The 19162-nt window shown below is 37.8% G+C and overlaps 1 long non-coding RNA gene across 1 annotated transcript in view; it reads left to right on the top strand.

The window, feature by feature from the left end:
• Positions 1–4319: 4319 nt before the first annotated feature.
• The window catches only part of LOC106957527 (uncharacterized), a 59129-nt gene continuing 44286 nt past the window's right edge, over positions 4320–19162 (top strand). Inside the window, exon 1 of the long non-coding RNA XR_001426966.1 lies at positions 4320–4467. This is a non-coding gene — a long non-coding RNA (uncharacterized LOC106957527). The remainder of the gene's footprint in view (positions 4468–19162) is intronic.

Here is a 19162-nt window from a genome sequence, read left to right as displayed (position 1 = left end):
ACAAAGCTATTGTTAGAAATATTAGTAACTCCAAAAACAGACTGGTAAATAGATTTGCTGGCACAGATAAATGTGTGAGAAGTCCTAAATTAAGCACTTTTGTTATTGCTGAACTTTTAGATCAAAGCTTTTGTGAACTTCTAGCTAGTAATTAGTGACTTTCCCTTACCCTAGGATGTAAATAGCAACTAGGCTGGATGAGAAACCATGAGTGTCTTACCTTCTATCACAAACGTAATCCTGTCCAGTTGGTTAAATCCCAGAACAAAGAAGATGAATATGCAGGAAAGCACCTCACGCCTACTAGGAAGTGATAGTAGGGATCTATGATGCTGTGGGCCTGTTTAAAACCTTAATATGTTAAGGTTTTCTCCCTCATAAATAAAAACACAATCTAGAAACTGGTTTACATCTGATATTAAAATCTATTTGATTATTTGAAACATTTTAAGTGTAAAAAACAAACAAACAAACAAACAAAGCTGCAGAAATCCAAGTCCAAATAGTTAACTCTGTGTTAATGTTTTTCCAGTCTCCTATTTCAACCAGTTTCACCATTTCTTACATAACCAGTTAGCCATGACTGGTTTGTTCAGTGTATTTGGCGTGCATGGGAGTCAGTCACATGTAAACATATTAAACAGGTGATCTGTAAGGACGTCATTGTAAAACTATAAGACCTTATTTTGAAGAGCTGTTTATTGCAAGCCAGCTGCATCAGTGGCTGCTTTGTATTCGGATATGAGTTATGCACATACTGCACTGCTGTGGAGCCACAGCGGAGCTTCAAAAATATTGTTTGCTCACTTTAATTGCAAGATGTCCGCTCCTATTCCCTGGCTACCTCTTGTTTATGATACAGCATCATTATCCTCCATATGTTGCAGAGTAAAAAAAAAAAAAAAAAAAATTAGGAAATGTGTCTCTTCTTCCTTTGCTTTTCCACCAGGGCCTATTTTACTTCTGCTCTGTTTCTTTCATCTCTTTCCACTGCCCTGCTGTGTGCCTTTATAGTCACATCAAAGTGACCTTCGCCACCCTGCTCCCTCCAAAAATCCCCACCCCCACTTTTTTTTTTTTTTTTTTTAAGTCTGGAGACACACACAAATATATTTCCCAGGCAGTAATGCAATGACTCCGGTATTAGGCAAACAACTGGAATCTTTTTCCAGCACTTATCGATGCTTCTTGACATTGGAAAGGTTACTAATATCAGGAAAAATGGAGACAAATCTCCTTAGACTGTGCATGCAGTGTGACCTGCTTTACTGCCTTCATAAGTAGCAGGAATTATTGCTGCTGCATTATGAGGTTTTAATGATCACAATAATAATAATAATAAAACAGACAGCCTCTTTTCCGTGCCTTATTCACTATGCGCAGCCGTTATCGTCTGGTCTCTGAAGGGAAGATCTGCAGTAGACAAAGCAGAGAGGAGAAACACTGGGGAACAAGTGCATGCTAATGAGAAACACTTCTCTTTTTTTTTGGTTGCTGGGAGATAAAAGGTGTTGCACAGCTAGGAGCAACACTTTAATGTGTGACAGCAATGTAAGTCAGAATAAGAAGAATTATGTCTTTCTTGTATGAAGTCAGGCACTTAAACATTAAGCATGCAGGCTCTTACTGTCCATTTACATCATACACATAAGCAGTTTTACCCAGCATGGATTAAATGTTTGATATTTAGTACATACTTCATACACATCATGTTACAATGAGGACAAATGATACATTTATTTTTACAAAGAAAAACCTAAAATGTTGGGAGTTGGTATGTATCCAGCCCCATTCACTCTGAAGCCACTAAATAAAATCCAATTTAATATATTAAATATGGCTCCATATATATTAAATATGGCTCCGTAAGTCGAACCCTCTGTAGGTTCCTAGGCTGAATTTTCTTTTGAATAGTTTAGATATGCGCCATGTACATATCTGCAAATTGGTGAATCAGGAAAGCAGCAACAAGAACCACAGTGACTATAGAGGGGCTTTGTATATTTCTCTATCAAACAATACCCTTACAGAATACACTCAAATGCATGGTTGCTACATAACATATATAAAAATGATCATGAAGTATGAATACGGATTTAATTCAGAAACAAAACATAAGTCTGCAACAACACATTTCGCTTTAGTCGTGGTTGACAGGTTTAATCAGTGTGTCTAGATGATGCTGAAAAAAATTAAAAAGTGTAATAAAAGCTAGACGCAAGCATCGACTCGAGGATTTCCTGTAAAACTTTGAAAGGCTACTCAATGTGATATGTGCGCAGAAAAGAAAAAAAAAAGAGAGAGATCAAATTTGAATCTATAAACTGTTAGACTTGAGGCGTTTTCATTCTGAAGGAGAGAAAAACCACGCCAAGTAATTCAAATGAGGTGGAGGGAGATGGAAAAAAAAAAATCGAGGGGGGAAACAGATGGGAATAAGAAGCTAAGAGTTGTAAAGAGCCACGGAGAAGATTTGCTGTGCATCTGCTGTGGAAGAAACTGGAAGAAAAACAGGAAAAAGTCAGGGCGAAAACAAACGGAGAGGTTCCATGGGTGCAATTAGGATAGAGGGCAAAGGGAAGGAGTAGAGGAAGAGGGCTCGGAGGTTAAGGTGGCTGGCCATCCAGAAAAGCAGACGTTTTTGAGACAGGCGTCTTCCTTAATGGGGTTTAACCCTGATGCATTCACATTACCATCGTAATCTTATCAATATATTTTGTGTGCGCTAGTGCAGCTAACTGCTAAGCACTTGGCCCCATTAGTAAAACCTAATTGACTTACAGCCTTCTGACCACAAAGGTAACATCTGCGTTTGTCATGTAAGCGAACGCCCCATGTCGACACAAGCACGCTTTAAAATGACATCTGGTTAGAAGTGAATCCCCAAGCTGAAGACTGACCTTGATAAGTACCCGGGGACGCAATATGGACTTTTTTCCATTTCTCCTTGAATGGTCCAGGACGAGTAACGTCAAAGACAACATGGAATTTTTAGATAAATCTGCAAAAACTGCCTGTTTGACTTAATTTCCTATCCATCTATTTCCATTTGAGAACCATGGCTGCAGATCTAGAGCTAGAGGAGCTTCACATTTGACTGCATAGTGTAGGGTTAAGGTGAAAGCCTTTAGAGCCCAACAGAGCCACATCGTCTGATAAAAGGATCGGGAACAAGTTAGCAACCCTGGGTAGAAAACAACCTGAACAAGCTCGTCGTTGTGCCTAGAATGCGGAAAGAGCTCTTGCTTTAAGTATACAGGATCAGATAGAGATTAAAATGAACTTCAGTACTCTTCTGCTTCCTTCCACAAGTTAGCTCAAGGGATGCGATAATAAGCCCTCTACAGATCCGCCAAGCACGTATATAAATACCACACAACCAAACTCCCATGACCTCCAGCTCAACTATTCAACAAGCAGTTTCTCAACTATAATATTTTGAGTAATCTGCAATTTTCTTAGATGTATTTAACCAAATGATAGCGTAACTTCAGAAGGACATTTTGATAATCTTATTTGTCTCAATTAGTTCCTTTCTTTGGCTGGACAGTGGTTTCCTCTGACCACCCAAAAAGACTCCAGCCCTCAAGAGGAACTGCCCTACAACTGAGCCAAATGACTGAATTTACAATGGCATGAATTAGCCCCTACAAAGATAAGTGGGTATAGACAATGGATGGATGGTTTCTTTATTCACTTATACGTGGCATTTAAGACCTGGTAGTAACTTAAAAAAAATTAAAATGAAAAAGTGGAGCTAATGCAGTGGAGAGACGTTCATGGACAATAAAAACTGTACCATATCTATCCCTTCTTCATATCTATTGGATACTCAAGGATAAGCCTCAGCTTCAGCCTACTCCTTTAATTATTGGTTTATTAAGTAGTACTTTCTTTTCTGTAATGTTAATTTACCAAAATAAAGTGAATCTAAATAGATAATAGTATTTGGTACAGCTAGGGCTCTTGTATCGATATAAATTATAATCTACGTATGCGTGTTTGTGTCTGATTCACTGGGAATTTAGTTTCTCCAACACTCCTGAAAGCATCATTCACCTCATCCCTGCCCTAATTTGGAAAATTGCTCAGGTGCAGTTAATTAAGGTGAGAGGTACCGTAAGAGTGATTGCTAAGCAGCCCAACAACAAAATAGGGACTTTCAGAGATTAATTAACTTTTTATTTGCATTGGAAAGTATAACATTTTGACTCCGGAAAGAGATTGGGACGTTTTTTAAATTTTATTTTTTGCCGAGTCACCTGGAGGAGAAGGTCACAACTTGTACATGGCGGCACAAGGACTCATAGTGAGGACTACAAGGTTCAAGACTCCTGTAAGGAATTTTTATTTTTTTATTATTCAAACGACTCTGAAACATGTTAGAGCTGCTAAATACCAACGTTAGTGTTTTTTTTGTTTTTTCAATTAAGGAGAAGGAACTGTCTCCATTGCTGTCAACTAAACGTGAGTAATATGTTTATTCTGATATCTACGCTGCTTTTTATGCTATGTCCAACTTGATGTTTAACAGTCCTTATATAGTCGATATTAAATATTATTAAACTAATTATTCGGCCACATTGAGCTGTATAGTGAGCGCTATATCCGATCGAAGACGGCTTCTGCTCATCTTCCTAATGTTCTATTTTGCGCTGTTTTATTTTTTATTTATTGATTGAGTTTTGGTGTGTTTCAGTTGTTAATAACTTTGTGATTTGGACATTTATTGTTGGTCACACACTACATGCTCTGCGTTTTGATCAGAGTTATTTATCCCTTCCCCCCCAAAAAAAAATAAATAAATACACTAGTTTGTTTTGTAGCGAGTTGAACTAGTTAGAAGTCCCTTCTTATTGTTGAACAATGTGGTAGGTTTTTCTGAGCATATTTAATTGACTGTTTGGTAACATCATTTGATGAGGTAACTTTTATTCATATGACTGCTGCTTTTGCATTGAAATGGTTTAGAAGTGTATGTTTCTTTATGTTGATGTTCTGGTTTTGGGATCTGAACAAACAGCTGAAACTGCTAAATTGGCTTCCATTGACACCAGAACTCAGTTTCCTTAGAAATGACGATTTGTAAATTGAATGACTAAAAGAGTTTACTAATGGGACATCAAGATTCACAACAACATATACGTTTTGTTGACGTTTTGTGCAAGTAAGCATGCTGGAGTTGCTTATAAAGCGTGGAAAAATAATTCCTTTATCTTCGTATGAACTTAAAATGACCCTTTTGGTTGTAAACACTTCACCCCTATCCTTTGGAATGCTTGAGGTGTTGACCCAAACTTTGATAGCATTGTGTTTTCATGAATCTTGCTATTGCATGACACAAGAACCTGTTTTAATGGAGCACACCGGAGCTAAATCTGTGGAGTACCCTCTTGATTTTAGTGCAAACAGAATAAGAGTCCAATCAGGCACGAGACCGGAACCAATAAAGACAGACGGGTGGTAGAAATGAGTAACCAACACAGACCAAAAGGGGGAAAATGCTGACAGGTGAACAAGACAAACCCAAGGATCCATCACTATTTAGCCTTGGATATACAATATCAAATGGAGGACAGGAGACGCCTCCATATCAGCCTGTTATTATTGAAAATGACTAATATATTCTGAAGAGAGAAAAGTCAGAGTGAAAGAGAGATGGATGAGATATGGAATCGGATGGAGACTGACACTCAATCTTTCTGAATAGCAATCCAATAACATCTCCCGAGTTTCCTTATGGCTAATCAATCGTGCCGCAGCGCAGAAACAAATCACCATATCGCAGAGTCAATAACCGTCAGTCACGGAAATACCTCGCCTCAACCGTCAGTGTTTATCAAACTCGGTCCTGTCTCAGAGCAAGGATGGGGAGAAGAGTGACAATGCATGCTTGGTATGCACTGCTGCAGCTCCTTACAGTGGCCTGGGCTGCTTGTAATTTAGATAGCGATAAGGAGGCGATAGCATGGTGCTATCTACCATGCAGTGACCCCGGGTGAAACCAGGCTTAACCAACGTTAAGATGGATGAAGATCTGGGTTTGGAAAGCTAAACACAACACTTTATCAGGGAAGGAACGGGGGAGGCAGGTCAACTCACACCTTCATGACAAACAAGATACAGGCCTGCCATATTGGACATGTCTTAACGAAACTCTCTGGCATTGTTTACACAATCCCTGACTAGTCTCGAGGCAGAACAATCCATGGTAAAACAAACATTTAATCTTTATGTGCTCTGTTGGAGGATGTTTATATTTATTGTGAGAGTATTATTATGAATTCAGTGAAAAGAAACTTATTGGTTTGGAATATTTAGGTGACTTTCAATCCAAAAATAGTTTTGAAGTGATTTTTTTTTTTTTTACTAAAGAGCATAATTTAATCTCGTTTCAGCTTCCAATAAAATTTTATTTAGTTTTCACAAGTTGAAAAAAGTTCACATTTTTCGTTGGAGTTGTTTTATGGCTTTTCTCTCCCTCTGTACACGTTTCCTACTTAATCAAGCCACCCACGTTCGTTTCAGTGCCATTTTCCCAGCTCACTTTAATTTATAACTTTGAAAAGAAGAAAAATAATTTTATCTCTATAAAATGTGACCCAGCAACAGACCAGCTGGAAGAAGTAGCATTAGGAGAAGCCAGACCTGGCCTGATGCCTCACTGACCTCACTGTGGCCACAGCTCTGTGGTTTCATATTAATTACACAGGGAAAAATTGTCAAGTGTTTTATAGCAAGATGATGGAAAAACATTTTACTTGTTTTTTTTTCTCTATATTGAATGTATTCTGTTGCTCAAGGGGAAACTTGTAATTTAAAAGAAGGAAATTGCTACCTTTAGCGCCACTTAAAAGTAAATGTGGCAATTTATTAAAAAAATTGGCACATTCTTTGTCTCCAACAAGACTTGTGGCCAAAATTGAATTGTAAATGGATAGTTGTTCTGGTGTTTGAAATTGATAGTAGTTCTCGTGGATGACGATCAGTATATTTCAATTTAATTTTTGATTGATATCCTTGACCCTTGACTATTTGCATCTCAATATTTTCAGATTTCTTTTCATGTATTTTTCCTGTGAAATGAAATTTTAAATTATTCTTGGAAAATTTGAATATTTTTTCTTTTTTTTTTCGTAGAGCATATCTAAAATATTCCAAAGAAAATGCAGCAGGAAATGTTAAATGTCACTATGACCAGGTTTCAAAGACAGGTAAATCATCTGATTTACCTGTCATCTGAGTAACAGTGAAACTTATTATCAGTCCTCATGGCAGCACTATGATCAGCAGTGCAAATCTTCTAAATATGCACATTAAATCCAATGAGAGTAGTCTAATATCTGTCAATTTATGTCTTTGAGATGATTTCAATAGCCTCTCTGAGATCTGGACACCTCTCTGTTAGCTTGGCTGGGTGTAGCTGGTTTTGGTGTGTGTGCACACCATCTGTACGCCGCGGACAGTGTGTGGGTTTTATGGTGAGGAGCCCAGTCGAAAATCAGATGTGGTTCAGTGCCGGCTTAACCCAAAGGCCATCTTTGAGAAGAATAATGTCACACATGTGAAGAAAGTTCTTCTCAAAGTCAGTTTGATCTGGAAATGGAGAAAGTATCACCTAATTAGCTGAAAATTTCTACTGCTTAAAATACATGATTGGAGACGTCTTTCAAAAAGTACTGTACTTCTTTTCTTTTATCTCTTGCTTTGACTATAAAACAAAGAGATAAAAAAAAGACCCTCTTACTTTCTCTGGCTGCCATCTCTGTTTCCTTTGAAAACCAAACAGTGGTGTGTTTGACGTTAACAGACCGTAAATGCTGCTTTAAAATCCATTTACAGAGGAGGGGAATACTGAATATTAACTGCAGAAAGCATGGTCTCAAATTTCTCAGCTTCCTGTTTGCGAGTTTCCAATGGTAGCGGCAAAATAACTACAGAACAGTAAGTGTATTAGGAAGGTCTTTTGTGCAACACAAAAATTTCAAACAGAAAATGGCTTTTGTGAAAGAGAAAAATCTACTGATCAAATGATTTGACTACCCATCCCGAGCCCTTTTCTGTCAATTAAGAGTAATTTTCCTCTGCAGATCCACCTCCTGGACTTTGTCAAGCTGTGTCTAAATAGCCCAAAGCCACCAGCCAACACAAGGAGCTGTCAGTAATAACAGGACCAGCTGCCAGTCAACTGGAAGCAGCCTTTCAAACACAGTGAGCAGAGAGCAGGATACTGCAAAAACTATAGAGCTCTATATTTAGGAATAAAGTCAGTGGGATCCAATGACCCGTAAGAAGTTGGGGCATCCAGCAACAAGCTTCTTTATCCCAAGGGGGAACACTGTTTTAGAAGAGTAAATCAAAGCAATATGGAGTAGGCGGAACATTTGTTAGACTATCCTTTTGTCTTGTGGCTTTAGTACATAAACTTTAAGTAATAATGAAAAAATAAGTTGTATCTTTTCCATAAAATAAACATCCCATCCAAAAAGAACCCATATAAACCACACAATTGTGTTACAGTTAAAATATCTCCCAAATTTGACAAAGAAAACAAAACAAAAAAACATTCCAATGATATTTCTTAATTTCAGTACACCATGCAAATGCTCTGTCTACACTGATGAAGATTAACCCACCTCTGAGTTGGATGTGAGACATCACCCCTAGTGGCTCCCTATTTTTTTAAACTACGATTAGGTCTGGTTGACATATTCCAACATAGCTCCAAAGCCAATGTGAGCGGGCTTATTGACAATATAAACCAGCTTCAACAACCTCTCCACGGCAGGCACAATTACTATGACATGTTGTTGGTGACCTTTTAATAAATTTAATTTCACTGGATTTCGACCCTAGAAGAATAGTCCTCTAAAACACAGGCCAGCAGGGACCTCAGTCACGGGTTCTTGTTAGTCAAACGAAATATTGGTCTCACATGAGAGTTGAATTTCAAGTCTTGTGATTAATTCGACCACTGCTCCGCTTTCTGCCCCCTACTGTGAACTTTTATCAGTCAATTACACGCCTTTGTTTTTTTTATGGTTTTCTAGTGCGTCACATTAAAGAACACCTTGGGCCTCCAGCTGTGAGCTTGGAGCTATAAACCTTGATCACCTTTCAGACTCTGTAGTAACCGGGTTGTTTATGACCCTAAAACGTCATTAAATTTCTACAATGAGCGTTTCTCTTTGTAGTGAATTTCAAAGGATATAATTGTTGAACTAGTCTCATTGATTTAGAAAAAAACTGTCACAACTTGGCAATAACGCATAATAAAAAGGTAAGATTAAAATAAATAAATAAAAACAGGATGGAAAATTAATTGCTTAGTAAACCTTGTTGAGGAAAAATATCACCCAATACAAATCCATGTTTAATAGTGACTGATGAACTAAAACAAATAAAATAGGACAGACATAAACTACTAATTCACAAGACTATTCATCTAGCATCCTATTTATCGAGGAGAGGTTAATCAAAAATACACGATTCTAGTAATAAGAGATCAAAGTTATTAATCTGGTGCTGTGGGAATTGTTATTTTAATAATTTTGTGTTTTATGACCTAGTTTAGTTAATAGCTACTAAGGTAATGTGTCAGCTTTCATCATCAGAACCAACAGTAATGGATGATACTGTGTGGTACCATAAAATTACTGAATCTGTATTTTTTTGTTCTCTCAAAAAATACATGAAATTAGCAGTGCATCATAATGCAGACAAACACTTCTGTGATGGATAGAAGCTTGTATGACATTGCATTTTTGTCTATTAAAGACAGCAAAGCTTACAGAGTCAATTTCAGGGGAAAGGTCATGATGAAGGACTGGTCAGCCAATCAGAAAGCTTTTTTAGGACAAAATGCAAAGACATTTTTTATGCAAGTTGTCAATAAAGGGGATGTCTACATTCATTTACCTTTAAAATGTGTATAAATTGCACCTGGGATGAATTTAAAATTTGGCATGTTGATTATAAATTAAATGTAAACGTAAGTAGTTTATATTTCAACAAGCAAGATGTTTAGACAGTGATTTTTACAGAATATTTGATCTAAGTTAACATTTTGCCTTTATTGTACTAATTTGCATCACTGGGTGCAAGATAAACAACATAAGGATGAGGAAAAAGGAAAGAGAACAATCATATTTCAAGAAGGGCAGAAGGAAGGAGAGAGAAACTGTCATCTTCACCGTAATGGGAGGAAAGGGAGCTTTTCCTGATTGGAGTCGCCATGGCAATGGTTGGCACCTAGTATACGGGTACATGATTGTGTTTTGTGTGATGGGCTTTTGTGTAAGTGCTTCTCAGCATCTGGAAATGTTTGTTGGAGTGTGTATCTGTGCGTGTGTGTAGTTGGAGGTTGAAATGGGTGATCTGTTCGTGGGATTATCAGTGTTGTGAAAAATGAGGCAAATGAGGAGGTGGGGAGCAGAACTGCTGCTCTCAGGATGGCGGACACATAAACACTAAACCATTTCAAAAAATGGTTTATGTAAGAGAAAGGATGGCAGATAGATGATGTTTGAAAAGTGATGAAAAGTCGTAGTGGTGTTGTCATCAAGTAATTTTAAAGAATTTTTATATGACCACCAAAAAAATAAACACAAATAGATTGCATTTTCTTTAACTGGACAACTAACTGTAGTTGCCTGCAAATTAAATCTACCAAAAACAGTTTACAACTATTTAGAATAACAGCTTGTTATTGTGTTACTTTTAGTGGTTTGAGTTTGAGTGTTAGGTCAATACAGTGTTACTGCTGAGATATTAAAGGATCTTAAAAAAAACTCTCTGAAATGTCTGAATTTTCTATTAGAGCTTGAATTAGTTTGCTTGTGTTTGTATTGGTTCTTGCAGCTTTGATTGTTCAGACTTTCTATGTATTGCAGCCGAAGCCAGATTCCTTGTTATTGTTCACAACTTGGTCATTAAAGCTGATTCTGAATAAGAACAGAGCACAGACAACTTAAAGGTATGCTAATGATCTAACTTGTTGACATAAATGATGTCTTTGGCCAGAAGCATCATACATCTTACTTTGAGTCTAAGGCTGCTTTCACACATCAGGCAAATCCAATTTTATTTATTGGCAGACTGAATAGCCCAATTCTGAGATTTTCACCCACTCCCCCCAAAAAACAATCAGATATGTGGTACTAAATTGGAAATAGCTTTCAGATTACTCTTAACCATCATTTTACATTTGAGTAAAATGTAAAATGATTAGGAAAAGTTTCGATTAAGAAAAGAAAAGTTTTGATTAAGAAAAGTTTAAATCTTTAGAGAGTGGGTCTCAGTTCAATCTGGAGAGGAAGCCAAATCTTGAGTCTTTAGAGATTGTTTCGCTCTGGAGCTGCTGCTTTTCTGCTGCATGCACATGGAATTTTGAGGTAACCAAACCTCTGGCCTCCCCATTGAAGAATTTAAACATCAGGTGATTCTTGTCCATTTTTGTTTCAATTTCAAAATCTTTAAGAGGCTCCTGCTCCTGCTCTTTCTAACAATCCCTCTTTAGCACATCATGGCAACAATTCTCCTCCATTATGCCATTTACAATTGTTCTCAGGAGCATTAGACTGAAGAAGTTTGTATGGTAGGCTCACCATATGCACCGTGTGTTTGCTAATTGCTGCTGCCGCTAGTCTGGAGGAGCTGAGTGGGGAAGTTGCGGAAGAGTGGAAGTCTGTGAAGTTTTGTGGAAGCAAGTAGTGCTTTGTATGAGCAAGCATTTAGGCAGCGTGCTAGCTAGCATGGATGTTAGCACACTTCTGCGTTTGACCTTATATTTGTGTGGATAAATAACAACCAGCTAATCAAAATACTACTCCAAGTGGCTGCTGGGCTTAGCAAGATTTCTCGGGGAAACACTGCATATTGTTTGTATATATACACTGCTCAAAAAAATAAAGGGAACACTCAAATAACACATCCTAGATCTGAATGAATGAAATATTCTCATTGAATACTTTGTTCTGTACAAAGTTGAATGTGCTGACAACAAAATCACACAAAAATCATCAATGGAAATCAAATTTATTAAACAATGGAGGCCTGGATTTGGAGCCACACACAAAATTAAAGTGAAATGTTCCCTTTATTTTTTTGAGCAGTATATATATTTTTATAATATACTATATAATCTACTAAGTAAATCTAAAATCTTGCCATAATGCTGTGCGGACTGTCATTATGACAAACAATCCATTCACATCCAGAGTTTTGTTGATTCACTTGTTACTTGACAGCAATACACACTAACAGGTAATGATGACTGCAGCCAAACTCATTATTTTCAACCCCAGGTTTCTGGGTGGTTACCATTTAAAGGTTGTGACAGTAGCTTCTAAGTGACTTCAGGGGTCAGCAGCTTGTTTGTCCAAAAGCAGCTTGCATGTCCTGCTCATTATTAATAATAGCCACAGTGCTGCAGGATGTCACGGCCTGCTCGAGGTCAACGTGCTTTTCTTTTTTAGCGAGTCAGGCTTCAGAGCTGATGATGGTTTGCCTTGTGGCTACAAACCCATACAGCTGCAAAATGATGGATGTGCTGGGTCTAATAGCTAGGCTACTGTAAAACTGTTTCTAAAAGGATTATTGTTCGACCCTGAGAGGTTTGTGTTTTTTTACTGATGTTTTTGCTTCAAACTTTAACACGGATCTCCCATCAGCCCATAGCAATGGGCTCTGGATTCTGTAGATGTACTTGTAAAAACTTTTTTGAATTGCTTCCTTGCTTTTTCTTAGTCCTAAACATTTTTTTTATTTACCAAATAAAGAAAAGCATTTTCCCTTGAGATAATACACCTAGACAATCTGAATTGTGAAGGCCATAAGCCTGGGACAGACAGGTGTATCATGACAGCTATTTATAGGCAAGCCTCAGCAAGGTTATTTATAAAGGGAATGCCAGGCACAAAGGCAATTCAAAGAGCTTTTTATAATGTATATACAGTAATGCACTATATTCCTTCAAGACGCAAGGAACAAAAATGTTAACACAAACTAACTCAACCCAAATCAGACCTGGCGGTTCATATTTTCCTGTAAAATTTGTTGTAATACTGAAAACACCTTTCCACCTGTTAGTAGAAAATGTCATCTTGCAGACAGATTCTTTCTACCAAAAGATGTCAGCTAAAAAAGTACAAAAGTGCAAAATGGTCAGCGAGTGAAATTACCAGCACATGTGTGATATGGCCATTAAAATATATAATAGCCACAGGTTGATTATGGAAGTTCATCAAACTTTGTGGTTTTGCAGTGTGTCTGATCCTTGCATCAGGATGGTTTGAGCTCTCACTTCCCCTTGAGTAAAATCCAACAATCAGCCCAAGCCGACTGTCATTCCACTTTGACTTCAAAACCTCAGCCGCTGTAGGGAAGCACTCACGTTCATAAATCATTCACTTGTTACTCTGCAACCTAGTTTTTAGGAATAGACAAACGCATCCCCGTCCACAGCCTCCTATCCCACATTACATCCATCTTCCACGGAAGTGTGACAGAAAGTCCCAGCGTGACTTTCAATCATAGCGAATGTCAGCCTCTCTGAGGTTGACGAAAGGGGTTTGCTTCTGTGAAACCATGACGGGCTTTTCATGATTGTTTCAGTCCTGTGATAATTAGGCTGAAGCTGGAAAAGCACGACGAACAGTGATGCCATTCCAGTGTTTGTGTGAGGTGCCTGTAGTGATGTTAGAGACCGGGTGTAGCTGAGCTGATCCACAATAGACAATGGACTGGCAACTGCCATAGCTACTGCACATGTTCAGTCGAGAAAGTTGGCCAAAGTGTGTGGGAGTGCAGCCAAGTTTCTGGGCGGTGGCATCAGATTTCATGCTGTCATTTGACTCGTCTGTGTTGTCTGTTTAAAAATAAAAACACCTGACTGACCAAATCAAACACAGTTCGAAGCAGCGATAATGTTATGTGCAAAACATTTCTAAGAGCTGGACTTGTGTATGAGCGAGGTGTGAAACCGGCATTTAGAAACTAGTGTGCACAAATGGAACAGAGTGTACTTGTGAATGCTGATGCTGGCACATAGTGTTGCTGCTGTTATTCAGGTATTTCTTCCTCCGTGGTGGAAACAAACTGCGAAGTCAGGCTGTTTTCCCTCTCCTGAAACATTAGCAAGCAGAAGCGCTGAAAGTTGAGAAATTTTTGCAACCGGTGTTGTATTATGTTGAATTCATGGGGATCATAACTTATTGGTAGATTGTGTTTTTACAAAATATCTATAAACCAACATACCCAACGCGTTTTTTTAATCAACAAAAAGCACTCCTGACTATTGTCAGGTGAAATAATAATGGGACACCCAATGAAAGCTAAGGTTATTTCTTGTCATTTAGGTGCTATTAAATTACTTTTCATCTATTTTATATGAACAATATATTGGATATAAACATGCGACTATTAAAAGTAAATATTTTTGGGTTATCCTAATTTTTCAAATCACAGAATAAAATTCCTTTTTTTACATAAATAAATGCATGTCTAACAAAATGTCAGATTCGTTCAGTACATTTATTCAAATCTTCCTGATATGCCTCTGTGTGCTTCAGATTTCCCTCTGGAGAGATAAGGTTTTTTTCTTATGATTTGGCAAGCTTCCAGATGCACAATTTCACCACAACGATACAAGCAACTGCACGCTTCTAAACATTTGACAGAGTCTGCTGATTTCTCTGCTGACGTGAAGCACTAAAAGCGGGAATGCCATTAGTGTGGGCCACATGGTCTTCAGCCATTATCTTAGCAACGCCATCTTGACACAAACATTTTGGAGGCAATTAAAGATTATATTTGTGTGTGTGCATGTGTGTGAATGTGTGTGCAGCTGTCGAAGAGCAATTATAGTGACAATTTCTTCAATGTGGTACTGGACGGCTCATTTTCATATCAGAGGAAGCTGGGATTTTTTTTCTGTTTGATTAATGTGTTGTCAGAGGGAGGTGTGCGGTACTTGTGCATGTATTTGACAGAACAAAAGACTTGAAATTACAAACAGTGGTAAACGAAAAAAAAATAAAATAACAGATACAGATGCAAAACCGTAAATGGCTTTTAATATATGCACTGCATTCTGGGTTTTATTACTCACAGGCCAGACTTATTGTTTAAATATACTGCTTCATGAAAAGAAGCAAATACAAAACGGAGCCCATCATTAAGGAGAGGATGGTTTGTGGTTGTGTGTGGGTTAAACAGGAAATGGGGTTTACATGATTGTGTCTTTACAAGTGTGACCGTATGTGAAGCGAGTTAGCAGCAGTGTTTGGGGTTGACCATAATTGAAAAGGGCCGTGCTTCTCAGCGTGCATAAATGTGTGTGTGTGTGTGTGTGTGGGTGTGTGATCTCAGTGCTTCGAAGTACTTTGGTTCATAATGTGCTTGGAAACACAGAGAATTCAATAATTATGTGTGAAAAAGATGGAAATTAATAAAACACCATGTAATATGTGGTTCATAATATTTCTGTCAATTTGTAAAGGAGAATTTTTTTGTATCAACAGGACCCAGGTGGAGAACAAAACAGGGGTTGCTTTAATGCAATATTTTCCGTATTTGATTTTTGTTTTTTGTTTTTAAATGAAGGGAGGAAAAACAGGTTTTATTCAGTCTGGGGACTCTAATTAAAGTCAATCAATAGGGTTGGATCGGTAGGTTTGTAAAAGTAAAGGGTTGTTATGCATTTGTGACACAAATAAGTGTCACAAAACTGTAAATGATTTATGGTATAACAGAAAATAGAAAAATATAATTTTTCAACATTCCTTCTTGTGGCATTCTGTTTTCAAAACATTTCCTTGACGTTTTTCAGAGAAGCTGTGTTTATTCATCACATCCAAAGCTTTAAGATAATTTAATGAGAAGAAGCAGCAATAATTACTTGGATGCAATGACAAAAACTTTCAAAAAGCACGAAGGAACATTCTCTGAATCATGTGCTGTAACGCTAATAATGAGTCCAACCTGCTTTCATTTCCTGCCAGCAGTCATTTCATCAGAGCAGGACCGGATTTTTCCAGATGACGTAAATGTCAGTTTGGAGGGAAAAAGTGAAAACGCTGCAAATACAATTAAATTCGGAAAGTTTAAAAAAAGCCTGGGTGCCCTTTATGTTGTGATTACATCTGGGTGTGAGTGAGATCACATTATTTTTGACGGGGGTGTCTGTGTGTCACATGGGGGGCCTTAATTGACACTCGGTGCTGCGCCAGACCGGCCATTATGGAGCCGAATCTTGATCTAATCCACAGAGTTAGTGGCCTTAAATAGATAATGCTCCTGTAGCAGGGTCCAGTCGCTGGGGAGGCTCAACATGTGCTCAGTGTGTGTGCATGTGTGTGTCCAGGAGAAGACAGCTGAAACCCAGCCAAAGTCGGAGCAGCATGCCTATAGCATGAGCAGCAAACTTTCCAGAGAAACTGAGACCCCCAGCTGGTCTCTGCAGAGCGCCGTAACTTTAACACCGCAGCAGTCCACTAATACGAACCGACACCGTGGATCCAAGAGGATCCGCCATGTCAGGACCCGAGGATGATGAAACCAGAGTTCACGGTGTAGAAAGTTAGCAAAGGAGACAAGAGACTGACAAGCAAACAGACGGAGGAACCCGCAGGGTGGACGGATGAAAACAAAACAAGCGGGAGAAACGCCGGGAGCAACCGTAAAAGGAGGAGGGAAAATATGCATCAAGTGTAGGAGAAACTGCCAGAAAACAGAGAGGAGGAAATACCCAAGGTGCTCCAAATTGGAGCAGGGGCATTAGAACGGCTTGTCAATCACAGGTGGGCAGAGGTTCAGCTGATACACACACCGATGAGTCAATTACAGGCCAGCGAGGCAGAATGTCACGGCCGCACGGACACTAAACCGACGGCTTAACCTCCTCACACCACATCAATATGCTTCTGTGGAGCTGGGGAGAGGGGGCATAGGAGGAGGAGTAGGAGGAGGAAGGGGGGTTTAGAGGCTGTTGGACACCAAAATCACATAATCCACCTTTCATGTTGGGTAAAATAATGACTTAAATTGTGTCTTCCAGCTACTTTGGGCAACAAAGGCTCAATATTTCAATGCATTCTCAATATTTAAAAAATGTAAATATTGAGAATACATTGGATTATTTCAACAATATTAAAAACACTTTTTTTTTAAGTATTTCTGTTATTTGATGATAATAAAAACCTGACTCCTGGGTTTTGATTAAATAGTTGTAGCCCATTTTAGATGTGAGTGCCCTCAACTATTGAATGAGCGAAACTTCACAATCCTCCAAGGCTGTGATTAAGTCTACCACACGTTTTTCCTTCCACTCAACTTTCTGTTAATATGCTTGGATGCAGCACTCTGTGAACAGCCACTTTCTTCAGCAATGACCTTTTTAAAAAAGGAAATTATATTTCCTTATGCTTATGTTGAACACAAACCATTATTAGTTCATTAATAAATCATCAGTAAGTGATGATTTATAATATACAAAATATCTAAAGGACTAAACTCCAGAATATTAAATGACATGTATGCAATCTTTACATTAAAAATATGTAGGATTAATAAAAAGATACAGATTAGGAACAAGGTTACTTAGAAGAGTTTACTCTTCTAAGGAACTTTTATATGCCACATGAAAAGTGTGTTAAAGTAGCGAAATAGAAATCTTTCTTCAATGACAATAATCACGTCTATTTAAGCGCCGCAACTGACAGAAACATTACATTAAAGTCATTAGAGCTGGTCCAGGAATTTGCAGATTTATCTGCTATCAGTGTTTTGTTTGACAAGCTGCTTGTCTGAGACGTGAACACAATGGCAGCAAGCGACGAGGAAATGTGTTGACAGAACTCAAGTGTTATTAAGTGACTCTCAACAGCTGCTCTTGTCATCTGTGCTGAAGGTTTTATGATCCTGATGAAGAGAAACAAGACATTCCACTTTCTAGTTAAACACAGGATTCAAATCCGACTGAGTAAAAGTATTCACACCAATTTAATTTGCACTTTTTCCACATTATGACCCCTGACTCAACCCCAAAAGAGCCACTTGTGGCTCTAGAGCCTCATGTTGTAGACCCCTGGTTTAAATGAAAGCATATTCCTGCCCAGTCAAAGTTCAGAGCTAAATCAAATCAAGAATGTGTGGTAAGACTTGAAAATTTATGTTCAGACACTCTCAATTTAGTTTTTAAATAATTTTCAACTAATTTAGTAATCAATTGTTAACTGGATTATACTGACTCAAACAAATCGCTGAAAGAACAGCATATTCAAAGCAGTAATTTAAAAACATTTTGCATTTAAGATGGAAAAAACAACTGTTTCTCTAAAACTCAAGTGGCAGTTTTAGAAAGCTAAAAAGAAATGGATTAAATTTCTATCAATTTAATCCGTTAATCCAAAAAGTAGTCAACAGATTAGCCCTAGAATATATTAAGTCAGCAGCAAGGGTTGAGCTTTTCACAGGTTGATGTTAGAAGTAATTTTTAGCAATAAAATGTTTATTTTCTTATTTAAAAAATTTATTCATTTGTATATTTAATGCATTTCTAACATTGTACAAAATATGCCTAAATAAAAAATCTGCAGAATGTGCTAGCTTTTTACCCAACTAATTGTCAGAATAATCAATTACTAAAATAACTGTAAGTTGCAGCCCTTGTTGAGTTATTAATAAGAAGAACAGGCTTAAATGTCACTTTGTTATACTTTTGCAAAGTAGAGTGGGTGTCCTTCAGGTGCTCTGGTCCATTTAGATCACCATTTAGCCCGCCATGTCATTTTATGCCGTGTCATTTTCCCAGCGAATAAAACTGAGACGTCGACAAGCTAACATCAAGATGTCCAAGAAAAGAAACATCGATTTACAATAAGACTGTGAATGAAGATGTGTGTGAGTTGGTGTCAGGGCGGCAGTTGGTGATAGACTTTTTTTTGTTATCCGTTATCTTGACCGACAACATAAAAAAAAAAGAAATAAAAAAATCGGTCATGTACTATTTTTTTATCCGTGAAATTACAATCATATTAACATTGACTATTTAGTCGCATTTTATGCGGTTTAGTTAATATTCACCGTGAATCCAGATCCCATCACAAATTAAGCAGATAAATGCTTCTCCGTAGTGACAAAAACAGACTGTTGCCCAAATAAC

The sequence above is a fragment of the Poecilia latipinna genome, unplaced genomic scaffold (genome assembly GCF_001443285.1).
Source record: "Poecilia latipinna isolate Pla-1442-1.1 unplaced genomic scaffold, P_latipinna-1.0 Scaffold912, whole genome shotgun sequence".
Taxonomy (NCBI): Eukaryota; Metazoa; Chordata; class Actinopteri; order Cyprinodontiformes; family Poeciliidae; genus Poecilia; species Poecilia latipinna.
The sequence above is the reverse complement of the archived record's forward strand: the minus strand, read 5'-3'. Positions and strand labels throughout refer to the sequence as shown.